Consider the following 17,140-nt stretch of genomic DNA (forward strand, 5'->3'; position numbering starts at 1 on the left):
ATAAAGAAAAAGCTCTCAACAAAGTAGGACTAGAGGGAAATGACATCAACATAATAAGGGAGTATATATAAAAATCCCACAGCTAATATCATACTCAAAGTGAAAGACTGAAAGGTTTCCTCTAAGGTCAGCAATGAGACAGGATGTGCCCACTTTTGCCACTATTAATCAACACATACTAGAAGTCCTGACCAGAGCCATTAGACAAGAAAAAGAAATGAAAGGTATCTGAATTAGAAGGAAGAAATAAAATTATCTTTGTTTGCAGATGACATGACCTTTTATGTAGAAAACCTAAATATCAGACACACAACTATTGTAACCAGGAAGCAAATTCAGCAACATTGCAGGATACAAAAATCAACACACAAAAATCAGTTGCCTTTTTATATATTGACAATGAACAATTTCAAAGGAAATTAAGAATTCCCTCAGAATAGCATCAAAAAGAATAAAATACTTAGTAATCAACTTAACCATGGAGGCAAAAGACTTATACATTGAAAACTACAAAATATTGCTGAAGGAAATTAAAGAAGACACTAACAAGCGGAAAGACATCCGGTGTTTATGAATTAGAAGACATAATGTTGTTAATACCACCCAAAGTGATCTACAGATTCAATGTCCCATTGAATCCCTCCTCTTAAAGTCCCAACGAGTATTTTCCAGAAATAGAAAAAAATCCATAAAGTGTACATAAAATTTCAATGACTCCCAAAGAGCCAAACAATCTTGAAAAAAGAAGAACTAAGCTGGAAGTCTCACACTTCCTAATTCCAAAACTGATCACAAAGCTACAATAAACAAAACAGTGTGTGGGGTGGGGGTAAAGACAGACATACAATCAATGGAATAGAGTCCAGAAACACTCACAAAGAAGATCAAATGATTTTTTTTTTTTTAAATTTATTTATGATAGTCATACAGAGAGAGAGAGAGAGAGGCAGAGACACAACAGGCAGAGGGAGAAGCAGGCTCCATGCACCGGGAGCCCGATGTGGGATTTGATCCCGGGTCTCCAGGATCGCGCCCTGGGCCAAAGGCAGGCGCCAAACCGCTGCGCCACCCAGGGATCCCAGATCAAATGATTTTTAACAAGGGTTCTCAGACCATTCAATGGGAAAGGGACATTCTTTTCAATAAATGGTACTGATAAAAAGTGGGTATCCACAAACAAAAGAATGAAATTGGACCCTTACCTTACATCTTCTACAAAAAAATAACTCAAAATGAGTCAAAGACCTAAAATATAAGAGCAAAAGCTTTAAAGCTCTTAGAACAAAACATAGGGGGGAAAGCTTGAAGACATTGGATTTGGTAATGATTTCTTGAATATGACTAAAGTCATAGATAACAAAAGAAAAAAATAAATTAATGAGTCTACATAAAAATTTGTAATTTGTGTGCATCAAAGGACACAATCAACAGAGTAAGAAGGCAACCCAAAGAATGAGAGAAAAAAAAATTTAAGTTATATATCCGATAAGGGGTTAAGGTACACAATACATAAAGAATGCCTACAACTCAACAACAAAGAGACAAACAACCCAATTAAAAATAGGCAGAGGACTGGAAAGAAGAGATTTCTCCAAAAAAGATATACAAATGGCCAATAAGCACCTGAAAAGGTGCTCAGCATCACGGATCATTAGGGAAATGCAAGTCCAAACCACAATGAGATAACACTTCACATCCATTAGGATGCTACTCTAAAAAGCAAAAACAAAATAGAAGATAACAAGTGTTGGCAAGGATATGGAGTCATTGCAACTCTGTGTGCTGTTGGTGGGAATGCAAAGGGGTGCTGGCACCCTCAAAAACAGTATGGCAGTTCCTCAAAAAATTCAAAATAGAATTACCATTTGATCTAGCATTTTAACTTCTGGGTTTATACCCAAAAGAACTGAAAGCAGAGAGTCAAGGAGCTATTTGTACATCCATGTTCATAGCGACATTATTCACAAAAGTCGAAAGGTGAAAGCAATGTGTCTGTGGAGAGATGAAATGATAAGCAAAATAGAGCAAATGCATCCAGTGGAATATCACTCAGCCTTACAAAAGGAAGGAAATCCTGACATGTGCTCCAACACGGATGAACCTTCAGAATATAAGGTAAGTGAAGTAAGCCAGTCACAAAAGGACACATACTGTAGGATTCCGCTTATGTGAGGTACCTGGGGGAGTCAAATTCATAGAGACAGCAGGTAGGATGGTGGTTGCCTGGGGGTGGGGAGGGGAAAGTGAATAGTTATTTAATGGGCACAGAGTTTTAGCGTTGCACAATTCTGGAGACGAATGTGGCGATGGTGGCACAACAATGTGAATGTACTTAATGGTGCTGAGCTTAATTTTTCTGGTTATGATGGTAAGTTTTCTGTTAAATGTATTTTGTCATAATTTGAAAAATTATTCAAGTACGCTCCACAAAAAAGTAATTCAGGAGGCAGAGGTTAAATAAAAGGTCAGCTTAGAGGCACCTGGGGGGCTCAGTCAGTTAAGAGTCTGCCTTCAGCTCAGGTCATGATCCTGGGTCCTGGGATCAAGACTTGCATCAGGCTCCCTGCTCAGTGGGCAGTCGGCTTCTCTCTCTCTTTCTCTCTGCCCCCTCCCCCATTTGTTTTCTTTTTCTTTCTCAAATATATACATAAATAAATATAATCTTTTTTCTAAAAAAAGGTCAACATAAAGTATTTCTACCTAAGTGGGAAAAGGTATTTTTACTAAAAAGCTTTAACAAAAAAAAAAAAAAAAAAAACACCTCTGAAAATTTACAATATGGTACAAGAAACAAATGTTCATTGTAGAAAATAAAAAATATATATAGGCAAACAAAAATAATAAGAAAATATTAAAAGCTCTATGGTTTTCCATCCAAATGTAACTATGGCTTTTTTTTTTTTTTTTTTTTTTGGTGTATATCCTTTAAATATGGTGTGTGTGTGTGTGTGTGTGTGTGTGTAAAAACATACCAATGAGAATTATTATCTGTGGATATAGATGCAGCTAGAATAGGCAAGGGGGTCCTTTCGACCCTCTGGACCACTATGAAAAGCTGCTTAATCCCCCAACATTTTATTATGAACATTTCCAAACAAACAAGAAGTTGAAATAATTTCATAGTGAGCATTGAACATCCACCACCTACATTCTACCATTAACATTTTATTATGCTTATTTTATCACACATATATCTATTCTTCTCTCCATCCAAAAATCTGCCTTATTTTGTAAAGTTGCAGATGCCCATACATATTATCTCAAATACTTCACATCATGCATATTATTGTGTTTTGACACATAATTTATAAACAGTGAAATGCATAAATCCTCAATTCACTGAGATCTGACAAATCCATACAGCTGTTTAATCCAAACCTACCAACCTATAGTTCTTGACCATTACCCGAGAAAGTTCCCTCCTGCCCCTTCCCAGCCACCTCTGCCCTCACTCTCCAGAGGCAACACATGCTCAGATTTCTTTCCACCATAGTTAGTTTTACCTGTTGCAGAATTTCATGCAAGTAGAATCAGGCTTCTACTCAACATAATTAACATGTCTTACTCAAGAGCTCAGAGTGGTTTAGGGACAATTTAATTCCTTCTGGTCTCCAGAGACAGTGGGACACCCATTTAATGGTGCTGCCATCCCTGCCGGCCACTTGATGTAGCAAGCTAGTTGTGTGCAGGACTTTCCACAGTCTACAAGATGGATGACCGTTCCAGGCCACCATTTGCTGGGGTCAGAGGAAAATGGAAATCAGAAATTAGGTATTTATGAATAATGTGCGGGAAATAGCAGTCACCCATTTAATTCTCCTGGAGAAGATCTACAGGGTAGTCGGAATAGCCTTGTGCTGTGATTTTGTCATTAGTCATACAGTATAAATCTACAACTATTTATTTATTGTTTGGCAATACTTTAATTTTGCAATAAATTCTTTTCTTTTTAAGAATTGAGAGTGTGTAAGAAAGAAAGAGAGAGAGAGCACGAGTGAAGGGAGGCCTAAAGAGAGAGGGAGAAGCAGGCTCCCTGACTGAGGCAGGGCTCGATCCCAGGACCTTGAGATCATGACTTGAGCAGAATGCAGATGCTTGACCAACTGTGCCACCTGGGAGCCCTTGCAATAAATCCTTTAGGCAACAAAAAGCCATACATTTTTAACTAAACTAAAAGTGTACCTTTAATGAAAAATTAAATACTAAACTTCTGTGTCTCAAGACAGTCGATGATGACAAGGTGCACAAAATATGTTTGGCATTTACTATCCATGCAGAGGGTCACAGTGAAATCACCAACCATCTGGAAACCAGAAGATAAAAATCTGCTGCTGAAGACACATCAGCATCTATGCAACCCTAGGTGGGATTTAAAGAAGAACGTGCCCACGTTAAGAGTAAGCGGCTACTCCTTCCTTTTATATATATATGTGCAACAACATTGGCTGAGATGTGCCAGCTGCTCAGAAGTGCAAGGGTAGGAATGTAAACATCTACAGTTTTCATGGACCGAGGGTCAAAATCAAAGCATAGCCTCCTGTGTCACACTGAACTTGGAGGGAAGTATAAATAAGATATGTTCTGCAATGTATGAAAGCTGCTGGAATCTGAAGACTCTTCTCCTAGCCAACGATTGCCTTTGAAGTTTGCTCGAAGACAAAATGACCACTGGGAACAGCTGGTCTCATAATTTTGAGTATTTAAAGCACTGCAATTCCAGTCCATGAGCACTAATGTAATTTGCGAAAACAGTACACCCACAATTGGCATGGAGCTGAACACTTAACAAGATCTCTTTTCCACTAGAGTGTATTGTTGGCTAATTGCTCTCAGCCATTAGCTGGAAGAGACACGGGGAGAAAGAAGGCTTTGGAGGTGCACAGAGAACCAGGTGATTTAATTATTTCTCACATTTCTTTTTCCATGGTAGTTAATTAGCAAACATTCCTTTCTCTACCTTATCTCTTTGTTGAGATTGTATTAACAAATGTCTGGTCCAATTTGTACAAAACCTATCTGATTAATTCATAATGCAGAAGAGCTTATCAGGTTGCTTCCATTTCCCTTTGCCCAAGAATGATTAGCAATGAGATATTTCAAACATACAGAAAAATAGGTAAATAAAATCACCTAGCTTTAATAGGTGTTAACACTCCCCTGTACACACTTAATGTGATATTTTTAATAAAGCTGTTAAGTCATCACTGCCACATTTACAAGAATATTGGCCTTTAGTTATAACGTAGCATATGAACACATCCTCGTGTGAAAGTCTGACATATTTCTCTGAAGTGCTTGCCTCGTTTTCAGCCCCATGGTCTTTACTGTTCCAATATGGCCCGGTCTGCAGGCCAGGGATGAGACCAGATGGTGTAGTAGCTGCAGTGTGGCTTTGGGGCCATACATATCTGATTTCCAATCCTGATGACCAGCCTAGGGGTGGGCAGATGTTTGTACCTAGTTTCACATTTATAAGATGGGAATACTACTATCTACCCATAGATAGTATTCTATGGAATAGAACACTATAGTATTCTATATACTATGGGAATACTATATTCTATGGGAATACTACTATCTACAAAGAGATGTTGCGAGGTGATGTTAGTAAAGCATTGGAAGGTACCTAGCTGAGGGTAAGAGGCTGTTACCAGCTTGTGTATCTGTTGTACATGCTAATCAACTCCATAAACAATGGGTCTATCACTGAGGCTGTATTTACCAGGAAGCAGCCAACCACTAACCAGATAATTAACAACTTATTTGTGGATTAATGCATACTGGCTTTCCATGTGAGCCTGGATTTAGCAAGTAAAATGGTGGTCCTTTTTTAAGCAGCTGGGGGTGAATTTGCCCCATGCATCTGCTCTCAAAAAAATAACAGAATTTTATAGAGTTTTATAGCATTTACCATTATAGAAAGTCAAAATTAGCCCATGAGGTAAGGGAGCAGTTAGTTACAACCATGAAGCAAGCCTCTTTGTGACCATGGGCATTATTTGTTATTTCTGTGAGCATCTTCTCTTCTGTCCTTAGATGTATCTATTATTTATCTCTAAAGCAAATTGCCTTTAAAAGATCATATTGTTGGGATCCCTGGGTGGCGCAGCGGTTTAGCGCCTGCCTTTGGCCCAGGGCGCGATCCTGGAGACCCGGGATCGAATCCCACGTCGGGCTTCCGGTGCATGGAGCCTGCTTCTTCCTCTGCCTATGTCTCTGTCTCTCTCTCTCTCTCTCTCTCTGTGACTATCATAAATAAAAAATAAATAAATAAATAATAAATATCATAAAAAATAAAATATTTATTTATAAAATAAAAATATAATAAAAATAAATAAATAAATAAATAAATAATCACATTGTTTAACATAGTGGTTCTCAACCATGGCTGAGCCTCAAAAATCATTGGTGTTCTAAAAAAATCTGTCTGTCCGTCCATCCATCCATCCATCCCAAGGCCCCCACCCCAGCCATACTGGGAATCTCTGAGACTGGAATCTTCATCTCCTGGATGAAGTGGAAGGGATTAATGTTACACCCAGGAGAGGCTGTTAGAGATCCAGGGTGGAGAATCACACTGGGTTAACTACCTAAAGTGGTACCTATCTGAAGGGTAGTTGAAGACTTTGGAATTAATCAGGAAATCTTTTTTTTTTAAATGACTTTGCAAGCAAGATGATGCTATTCCAAATCTTCTGTTGCAAATTACGTCTTTCACAGGAACGAAGCATGCTCAGGGTCCATCCAAGCACAATGTAAATCAAAACACATGTCCACAGCTGGAGCAAAAGCATTAGGACCGTCTAACCAGATTCCATTGGAATGAGTCTGCGTGACACCATGTCAAAGTAATTGTGCACGATTCCCCTAAAGAAAGCTACACGAAGGATAGCCAAAACACAAAAAAAACAACTGGATTTAACTCAATTTTCTAAAAAAAAAAAAAAAAAAAAAAAAAAAGTATAACATACACACTATCTTTTGCAAACAAAAGCACACCAAATGTCAGAAAGCAACATAAGACTACATCGTTTTCCAGACATGAAGCCCAGACTTTTATTGACCAGTGCTTCCAAAACTCACCTTCTCTCCCCCTTTTCTTTATCCCAAATAGCTGTCTGCTCTCTCAGGTAATCAGGCAGAGAAATGCATCTGAAGATGGAGACCATTAAGAAATCACACTTCCCTTTGTTTATTGGTTTCCATGGCAAGAGCAAAATAAAAGACAATTGTGTTTCAAAACAACAACAGTAAAAGAAGCAACATCTGTGTCAGACAGGCAAACCTCAGAGGGAAAGTAAAAGTCACACTGCCTGCCATGCCCTTCCCCAAACCAAGCGGCATGATACGTAATGGCATTGGCTGCATGTAGATGCTCAGTCCAGAGACTAAGCTACTCCTGGAAGGTACTATCTTTTATATTTTCTTTGGGGATTCTGTCGCTAAGCTTCTCTTTCATTTGACTCCCAGAAATCAGATAGTGAAATCTCTGGGGCTTTCCAGGCCACCTAATTCAAAGTAACCAGGAACCTGAGTTGGGTCAGGTTCTGCACTGCAACCTCATCCTTCTGGGTCCCCTCTGCCTCGCACCCAACGAGCCTGGCCCAGGTCAACTGCAGCTGTGTGCTTGCCTTTTCAAATAAGGGCTCCAAGTGTCAAGTCATCAGCATCCTCAACCACTCAACACAGTGATAGTATTCTCCTTGATTAGCCCCCACAGCCCTATCTTAGAAAAGTAGGAAATTAGGCACAGATTAGAATGGTGAAAGCAGTAGTTTCTAATCCCCTCCTTTTTTTCTTTTTTTAAGGGAGGAAATTCCCTCAGTGGATAATCCACTTAGAGCAAAAATGGTACCTCAGTGTTGGGCTTGCCCCTACATTCATTCATGTTGGTACTTTTTATTTAAGTTTTTATAGTAGGTTCCCCTCTGCCTAAAAACCCAAGGGAAAAAACCCAGTTCTTTAATTTACTCACATCCTGCTATGTTTTTTTCAGGCTATTCATTTCCTTACCCAGCCTCATCTTCAGAGGCAAGGAAGCTGTAGTTTGGAAGAAAGGGGGAGGCAGGTCAACCAGAAGTTGTCCCAATCTCAGAGGGAGAGGACCCTGATCATCAACACGAGGGGTGCCCTAGGCTATTTCGAAATGTCAGCAGACTCAATTCTAGAAGAAAACACCATTTACTTCCCAACGTGCTGGGGCTCAGTGGAGCATAAAGAATAAATTAAGTAAACTAACTGACAAAATTTGGCAATTGCCAGTTCCTGGGAACTTGAGAAACAGTAAGGGGTATCCTCAACCTTCAGGGCCATGAGGAGACTATCTTGAAGCAGTAGAAATAAAGGAATGATGTGCTCTGCAGATTTGGAGAGGTCCTCTCGGGTCCTGGGGGTACTCCTGTGTCCCTGGCTCTAGAAGACCATCCAACCACCAAAGTTGACAGTTCCTCACAAAAGCTGGCACAGATTAGAATGGTGAAAGCAGTAGTTTCACCCTTGCTCCACTTACCACTCGGGCCTATGGACTGCTTTTATTCTAGGGGTGATTTTTTAAATGCTTCTCCTCCTGCCATGGCTAGCACACTCTGCCCCATCTCGATCTTTGTATCCAGGTTTGATTACATGGAAATGAACTCTGAGCATCATCAAGGAGCCACAGATGGGGGAAGGAAGAAGAGGCAGTAAAGAGGGGTGAGAATGCCTATTTTGGTTGACAAAGATGGTCATGATCTTGGGGTGGGCTGGGGGGATTTTGTGTAGACAATATGTAAGACAGGATCATAAAATAAAGGTGCCCATTTCACTGCCTGGCTGGTGAAGCCAGTTTCACTACTGTGCCGTCACACTTTATATATGTATGAACCACAGGTTGGTTGGTTGGTTGGTTGGTTGTTTGTTTGTTTGTTTGTTTATTTATTTATTATTTATTTATTTATTTATTTATTTATTTATTTATTGTCCTTGCTGGCAGATCCACTTCTAGCTCCTTCTAGGCAGCCTCCCTTGCTCACTAGTTAGCCATCAGTTGCCTCCAAAGTAAAGTTCCATGGCCTTCAAAGTATGGGAGCTCTGGCCACTTGCTATTTGTAATGTTGCCCCCTAAAATCTTTGTATCTCCTGAGCTCACACACTTCGGTTTGGCATTATATTCCTAAACTATAAAGTCCTCCACATTATGGCCATTCAGTAGGTTTATAAGTAGGTAAGACTAGTTCATGGAGGAGAAGGCCAATTTGCTCCATGGAAATCTGTTCCTTGCATTGCCCAGGACCTGTGAATAGTTAGTTCTCTTTCCCTAATAGTCATTTGACTTTGGAGAAAGATCTGTCTTTTCTCTGGATTTTCGTTTTCTCCTCTTTACAAATGAGAAGCTGGCTAGTCGATATCAGTCATATTTCTTTCAGCTGTATGTTCTATGCTTTGTAACTGTGAGGTTGAAGATCAGAGAACTTGCGCACCCCCAAAGGGCGTAAAAATAATAGTACATAACACACACTTTCCATGTATGAAGTCATTGAATTCTATGATCCCATGAGTATTATAATAATTATGACTCCTATTTGTTGGGTGAGGAAAAAGGCATAGAGGTCGAGCAGCTTAAACTGGGTCATGAAGTCACAATGGGGTATGAACCCCAGCTCTAAGCTACACTAGGAACCACAGCAGATACAGGATGAGAATCAATCACAAGTTATCCGCCGGCCAGTAGCAGTTACAAGGGAGCCAAGACTAAAGCTAGCCAGTGCCCTCTCCACCACCTGCTGGATTCTCCTGCACTATTTAGGGCACATGTTACCATAGACAAACACAGGTACTTCATGGCAGTGGTGTAAATTAGGATGATTCTGGCAGCAAAAATCTAGAATCACAAAGATGAAAATGACCAGTTTGGGATTTCTTTGCCACCTACTGACCTGTCAGTGAATTGATGCTATTTGAGGTAGAAAATACTCAAACAATCTCGGGTGAGGAACACAAGTGACCAGGCAAAGAGACCCACCCCCAAGACTAGTTTAGGGAAATAAGCTGGGTCTGCCAGGGTCTTAAAAACACAGCCACTCTTGAGGTCCTGACTGCCCTATTCTGATGTCCTAGGTGTGCTCCTCAAAAGCAAGTGCCTTTCACTGAAGCCAACCCTAGCCCACAGAGATCTTTGCACAGGAAAGATGACATGCTCACTCATCTTTAAATAGGTTCATTAAGAACCCCAAACTCAACAAGACTCTCTCTACCAGCAAAGTTCTTCCCAGTTCACTCCAGGAAGGTAGTAATGTAAATTTGTAAGGCTATTTTGAGTCTAAACGCATTGCCAGTAGGGCCTGAGGTTTTGAATTGGGCCTCTCTTCAATGCTTATTGAAACATTACTGAATGTTGAGTGTTGAATGGTGTTCAGTCTTGTGCCCTTCGGGTTTTTTCCATCTTAAATCCTTTCGGAGCAGGGTGGGGCTGAGCTGGGAACTAGTATAAATCAGGTTGCAATCGTCCTTGTGCAATCTAGCACATCCACAAGTTAACACCACTATTGGGGAGAAACCAACTCAACAGTGCTGCTTGATACAGCTTCAGACCACTCATGGTCACTGACAGGCCTATGGCCAACTGGGTAAGAATTCTATATATTGATACTTTCTTTGACCTTATCTACCCACCAGCTATGCGGCATACATGCTATCATACTGAGTGAAATACCTTTCTCTCCCTAGAGCTAAAAGGACACCATTATAAGAAGCTATATAGATTCTTTGCCACCATGTCACTGATTTACCTACCGTACTTTGTAGCCCAGATCTATGAATCATCCTTCCTAACTTTTCAGCTAACAAAACATGTTCCTTTAGATACAATCTCTTCTTTATCTAGAGTTATTTGTTCTGAATCTTGATGCATTCTTAGGGCATTATTTCTTACTGAAGGCAGCTCTCCCTCAGTGTTTCATGATAATTTTTATTTCAAGCTCTTTATGAATAGTAAGCTTGTCTTTTCTCAAGGCTTTATATTCCTAGGACTATCTGAGTCAGTTGTCAGATTTGTGGCATTCATCAAGTACAGGCAAAGGGACCGTATTTCCTTGCCTCTTTTCCATGGGTCACTGAACAGTGCTAAAATTCTGAATTTCTTAGAACAGAACTCAAAAGCAGTCTCTTACTTTCCCTCCCTTTTCTTCATTAGTTTTAATTTCTAAGTAATGCAACAGATCGTTTGTTCATTCCAACATTAATTGAAGAATTACGAATGAGGGAACACAAGCAACCAGGCACTTTGCTGGGGATACAGAGATGAAGAAACATGGTCCACTTTCAGGAAGCTCTTTGTGTCAGGCACTTTGCTGGGGATACAGAGATGAATAAAAGTGGTCCACTCTCAGGAAGCTCACAATATGGTGAACAAGATCAGATCATGATTAGAAAAGCAGTATGTGCTCCAAGGTCTGCAAGGCATTGATGTGCAGATTCCAGAAAATCCATCCAAAGGCCTAGAAACGATGCTTGACCTGAATGTTAAAGGATGAGTAGCAGTCACTTTGGAAGAGTCCAAACAGGTAGGCTGATGCGGGTGCAGCAGTGGAACATAATTTTTTTTTTATAAATTTATTTTTTATTGGTGTTCAATTTGCCAGCATATAGAATAACACCCAGTGCTCATCTCGTCAAGTGCCCGGGCACTGAGGTGGGCAGTGGAACATAATTAAGAGAGTGGCTAGAGAATCATGGCCAGATCATGAAGGGCTTCATCCCTTGGGCTAAGAAATTTGACCTTTATCTTAAAAAAAGAGATGAACCAATAAAGGGAAGAGACAGCAGAACTGTAATATAGAAATGGTATCGTGTATGAAAGAAAGAAAACTCTGGGAAGTTCGCAAAAGTCAGTAAGATTCTGTGTCCCCATTTGCTTCATCTGACATTGATTTTTGGCCCTTGGGATGGCATTACAGAGCATGTGGAGACTAGTCCGGGCTCCACGCCAGTTCGTGGTGCCAGTCTGCCTCTCCGGGAGATTTACCGCAATGACCTTCTTCAAACTCTCAGACTGCTGTGCTTGTTCTGTACTCTGCTCTGTACAGTGATCATCCGGGCAGCCGCCTTCCTGGAACACGACCTCTTTGCATAAGGTCACAAAATAAGGAATCCAGATGGTGGAGAGCAGTGTAAATGGCACTTGGAGACGGGAAGAGAATGTGTGTGCAGAGGCAGTCAGCATGCCCCACATGTGCATCTCAAAAACCGGGAGGCAGGAAAGGAGGTGGGAAACGTGGGGAAAAGCGAGAGGAGAAGATCCATTGGTTCTCTTCCATGAGAGCACTGCTGCACGTTCTATTACGCATTTCCACATAGGAGAAGGTAAGGTACACTGAGATAAACTGTCTCAGTGCAAAGATGAAGCAGTAGCAAATAAAACAAATCACATGGGTTTGCTTGCTTCTTTTTCCAATCTCTGTTCTCCAGGCCCATAGCAGTCTGCCTGTCACATCAAGTTAAACATTCTGCCTTGGAAATCATGCAGTCACAGAGCTTACGGAAGCTTGCAAATGGAAATGTCATTACTTTAAAGAAAAAAAAAAAAAAGGTCTCAAGTCCTGTCCTAATCACCTCCTATTATTGCTCCTATCTGTAGCATAGCCTGTGCACTAATGCACTTCAGACTCACCAAAAGCCTTGGAAACTGCTCGGGAGAACAATTTGATACCTAATGATCCCTGAAAAATTCCTTTCATGTTTTTCTCTGGACACTGACTTTATATATTTTCCTTGAGAAATTTTGGGTACGGCTAATTAATATACACACCAGAAATGTTACAAGCGTGTGGAAATTAGTTTATCTGGTTTCATGAATACTGGCTCCCTGCTCCACAGGAAGCCATGTTTTTTTCCTCTCACATACACATTTTATGAGAGATTTCTCATAATAAATTTAAAAGTTTAAAACTTTCACCCGAGCTGAGGTTCCTCAATTTTCATCAGTAAGTTCATTGGCCAGGATGTGTTACAGCGACAAAAGTGATTTCAAAATTGCTGGCTCAGTGACTCTCAGCATAGCAAAGAAGAAAAGTCTTTCATGTTGTTACTGTCCTCAAACATACCCTTTCTGCTCAGATGTAACCCCTAGTTCCTCTTATTTGGGCCACATTTCCTATTTCACAGCTATACAGAGACAGGTTCTGGAAACTGTATGGTAAAGGTAAGGTTCCTACGTGTAATGCAATAGGTGTATTTCTACAAAACATGCACGAACAAGGGTTTTGTAAGCACCATTTAAAACTATTGGAAGGGTATTTTCTAGGGATCTTTCTGTGGATCTTTTCAAAAAACAAGAAGCCCTTTAGAAAAATATCCATCTCTACTTCATGTGTTCTAATTTCAGGTTTTCATGGACTAATTACAAAAACTGATGGAGGCCACCATTCTTTTTCCTTGATTGAGCTGACTTCACACCCACATAAGAGCCAATCATGCTTGGCTGTTAAGCTTTACTAAACAAAGATATTTGCAATATAGACTACTGAAACAGAAAACTTCCCCATGAGTCAGTAGCCGACCCCAGCAAAAGATTTCATGGTTCTGACTAACCAGCCCACAACCTTTCGTACCCAGTTCCGCTTTTTTTGGTGGTCTCTACAGTCGAATTTCTAGTTAGGAACTGAAAAATTGGTTTGGTTTCAACTTCCGTAGGGTAAGTAGTGGTACTAGCCATGATACCCTGGGAGTTTCAGGATCTCAAACACGTGAACACTTCCCCTACCTGAAGCCCCCACTCTAATCTCTGCCCCATGGCATTCCAAACGGACATTGTATATGAGCAGAGAAGGCCAGGCAACAAAGACATCTTGTTAGTGGGACTCCTGCATCAAACCCTGGGGAGCTGGCTTGGAATGTCAGCACTCTCACTAAAGGATTAGTTCCTAATTCTCCTGAATCATCTTAATCACCTATGGAGGTCTGGGTTTTGTAGTTTCAAGTCTTGCCTCAGACCAATCTCCAGGCATAGGGCCCTGGATTCTGTATTTTAAAAGGCATATTGGCCACGGTCCCCACTACCCTGTCTCTCCTGTTCCCACTACCATGGGCATTAAGGAAGTATGGGTTGGAGTTGGAGAGTGGAAAGCCAGCGATGTCTGGAAGCTGCCTTATACCAGCTTGGGAGAGCTGACTGTCAAAAGCAGCAGACTGTTTCAAGAATTTTGCAAGGCCTTATTAAAAGCTAAATCATACAAGCTTATTATTTAATAATTATCAAAACCAAAAGCAATACTCACAGTTCATCACCTCCTACTCATTTACTATTATCTATGTTCTTACATAGATACACCAATGGTGTATCTATGTTCTTGAGGTTTTTCACATCTATTGTATCTGTACCAATGGTGGGCATCTGTACCAATGCTATATAATGGTGTACGGCTGCGTGCCTCTTCCCAACTCTGCGTTCAATGACATCACATTGGTAGCTTGAGGGCAGAGCATTTATACAATAGGCAAAAGCTAAAAATCAGGGCTTGATTTATTGTTGACTATCTCCAGGCTTAAGAAAGTGACAGGAAAATGTAAATAATGTAGACTGAACTTAAAAATATGTCACACGTAGGGGTTCAGGGTGGCACAGTCAGTTGAGTAGACTGACTCTCGGTTTCGGTTCAGGACGTGATATGGAGACCTGTGTCTGGCTCCCGGGCTCAGTCAGTCAGGAGTCTGCTTCAGATTCTCTCTTCCTCTGCCCCTCCCACTAGTGCTCGCTCACTCTCTCTAAAATAAAGAAATAATTCTTTAAAAAGCAAAGGTCACATCTATAGCTGGCAGATTGCGAATAGCACAAAACTTCAGGAAATACTCTTCCAGTATCTGAAAATGGCCCAATTTCAGTAAAGAAGTGGCTCTCTCTTCACTGACAAACAAGTGAAATTCCAACATATCCCTTTGTTGTTTTAACTTTCATCTTAGTCTTTCATATAAAGTAAAATCAAGCAACATTCCTGCTGGAAATCATACTTATTCATCAACTGCAATTACAGTTTGGCTATGGATAAAAGAGTTCCATAAAAACCAACGATTGCAGTCTGTGAGAACCAATGAGCTATATAAAATTTACAATAAAGAGGACTGTATGTTCTATTATTATTTATGAATTGCATATTTTATTGCATATTATTAATGTATTTATACATTATTATAATTCATAGTATATATATTCTATTCAATTTAATTGTATATTTTAGTATTTGTATCTCAGTAAAATTTATAATACTTACATTTGATTATATGTAAATATACATTCTCCCCCAGAGAGCCAGTTGTTAAACATTTACAACACACCACTGCCTAAGCCAAGAACAAAAACAGGTTGAACAGCTTCCTTGGCTTCTATCCTATAGGTCCACACCCTTATCTTAGCCGTTTAGTTTACCATTCTCCCGTCAAGAAAAACACCAAGAACTGTACAGGAATACAAATCAAAAGGAAAAGAGATTTTCCTAAAGATTCAAAACATAATTTAATCTACTTAATCCAACTCTTCCAAAGAAGGCTGCTTTCCAAGTAGGGACAGCTTTGGGCTGATCTGACCACACCTGTCACGTGGAACACAAGAAGAACCCTAACAGATGGCAGTTTTGGCATCATAGCCTAATACATATCATCCCCCTTGAAGCTACATCAGATAGTTCCTTGGGAGCAGAGGAGAGGTGAATATGAAGGCATCCAAGTAGGTAGCGAACAAGAGGAATTTGACTCTTACTGTCAACTGTGGTATATGTTTGGGGTACATAACAAAAGGATCAGTGAGGAATTCCACTTTTCATCAACCAGATTTCTACTTTTCATCATTTACACATGCGTGCCATGGCTCCTTACATATTAAAATTGTCATTGCTTGTGATTTAAAAATGTCTTTCTAAAGGTGAAACAGAACAGTTACCAAGCCAAGATGTACAGAAATCTTAAAAATTCTGTTACTTTGGGGGCACCTGGGTGACTCAAGTCAGTTGAGCGTCTGATTCTTGATTTTGGCTCAGGTCATGATCTCAGGGTCATGGGATCCAGCCCTGTGTCAGAGTCTGAGTTGCGCTCTGTGTGGGTGTGGAGTCTACTGAGATTCTCTCTCTCCCTCTCCTCCTCCCCCCACCTTCGTGCACTCTCTCTCAAAAAAAAAAAAAAAAATAAGAATTCTGTTATTTGGTAGTTTTGTTGTTTGGTAACTTTAGATCAATGCCAATAGCCAACACTAATCACTAAGGAGTTTCCTTTAGTGTTGGAAAAATCGATTGTAATTAAATTTTCAGGTTTTCTTTAAACTAGAATTTAAATAAAAACATGAAATAAAAAAGCTTTCTTAAAAAAAAAAAAAAAAGGCCTGTCCTATCTCTAATCAAATCAGATTCCTGACTGCCCATATTAATCTTGGCCCTTGTCTAAGTGTCTACTTAATTCCAAAACTATTTTTCCATTTGTTAGTCTTACCCGTCCCACCTCACCTTCTCCCTAATGATCTTGCTCTTAAAAACCAAAGCAGCAAAAGCCCACCAAATGCCTGTTGCTATTGTCTAGGTACAATGAGCTAGAAACCTCTGGTAAAAGAGTCATCCTTCATTTAGAGAGTGTAATTTTTCATTTATGAAAGAAACACAATTGATGCAGATAAAGAAGTTTTCAGTAAGTTGCTTTTGAATGTCTTATGCACAGTATTGTAGACATGAATGCACGAAGAGACCCCTCTGACCTTCAAGTAGAAGACTCTGCTACCAGCATAAAATGTTCACATATCTATCCACGAGAAAGGGAGACTGGTCTCAGACCTCATCCTCTAGATAGCATGATGTTATGTTAATCCTGACGAATGTTAACATTTTTACTTCATTAGTATGTTCTTGAAACCTAGTCACAGAACTGCTCCAACAAGATTCCCCAGGCCCTTCAAAAAGGAATGTTTTTGATGAAGGTCAGACCACACATTCGGGGATTGGAAGGAAGGAAGATGTGAGAAATCCAATCCGCCAGGAATCCTACCAGATAAGAGCCTTGTGTGACGTATTTTGAATTAATAGCCTTGAAGGTGATAATAAGGATGAGAGGGGTGCTGTGATAATACTTCAAACAAAAACATATCCAAGATACTTGCAAAACAATCCAGGAAAAATCAAGATATGTTTCT

The 17,140-nt window shown here is 40.0% G+C and overlaps 1 long non-coding RNA gene across 2 annotated transcripts in view; it reads right to left on the minus strand.

The window, feature by feature from the left end:
- Positions 1-17,140, minus strand: part of LOC112663467 (uncharacterized) — a 40,584-nt gene that overhangs the window by 23,418 nt on the left and 26 nt on the right. The window contains exon 1 of one of the 2 annotated variants that reach the window (XR_007403515.1): positions 15,243-17,140. The exons of the other annotated variant lie outside the window; for it this stretch is intronic. This is a non-coding gene — a long non-coding RNA (uncharacterized LOC112663467). The remainder of the gene's footprint in view (positions 1-15,242) is intronic. 2 annotated transcript variants of the gene reach the window in all.

The sequence above is a fragment of the Canis lupus genome, chromosome 18 (genome assembly GCF_003254725.2).
Source record: "Canis lupus dingo isolate Sandy chromosome 18, ASM325472v2, whole genome shotgun sequence".
In the NCBI taxonomy this organism is placed as follows: domain Eukaryota; kingdom Metazoa; phylum Chordata; class Mammalia; order Carnivora; family Canidae; genus Canis; species Canis lupus.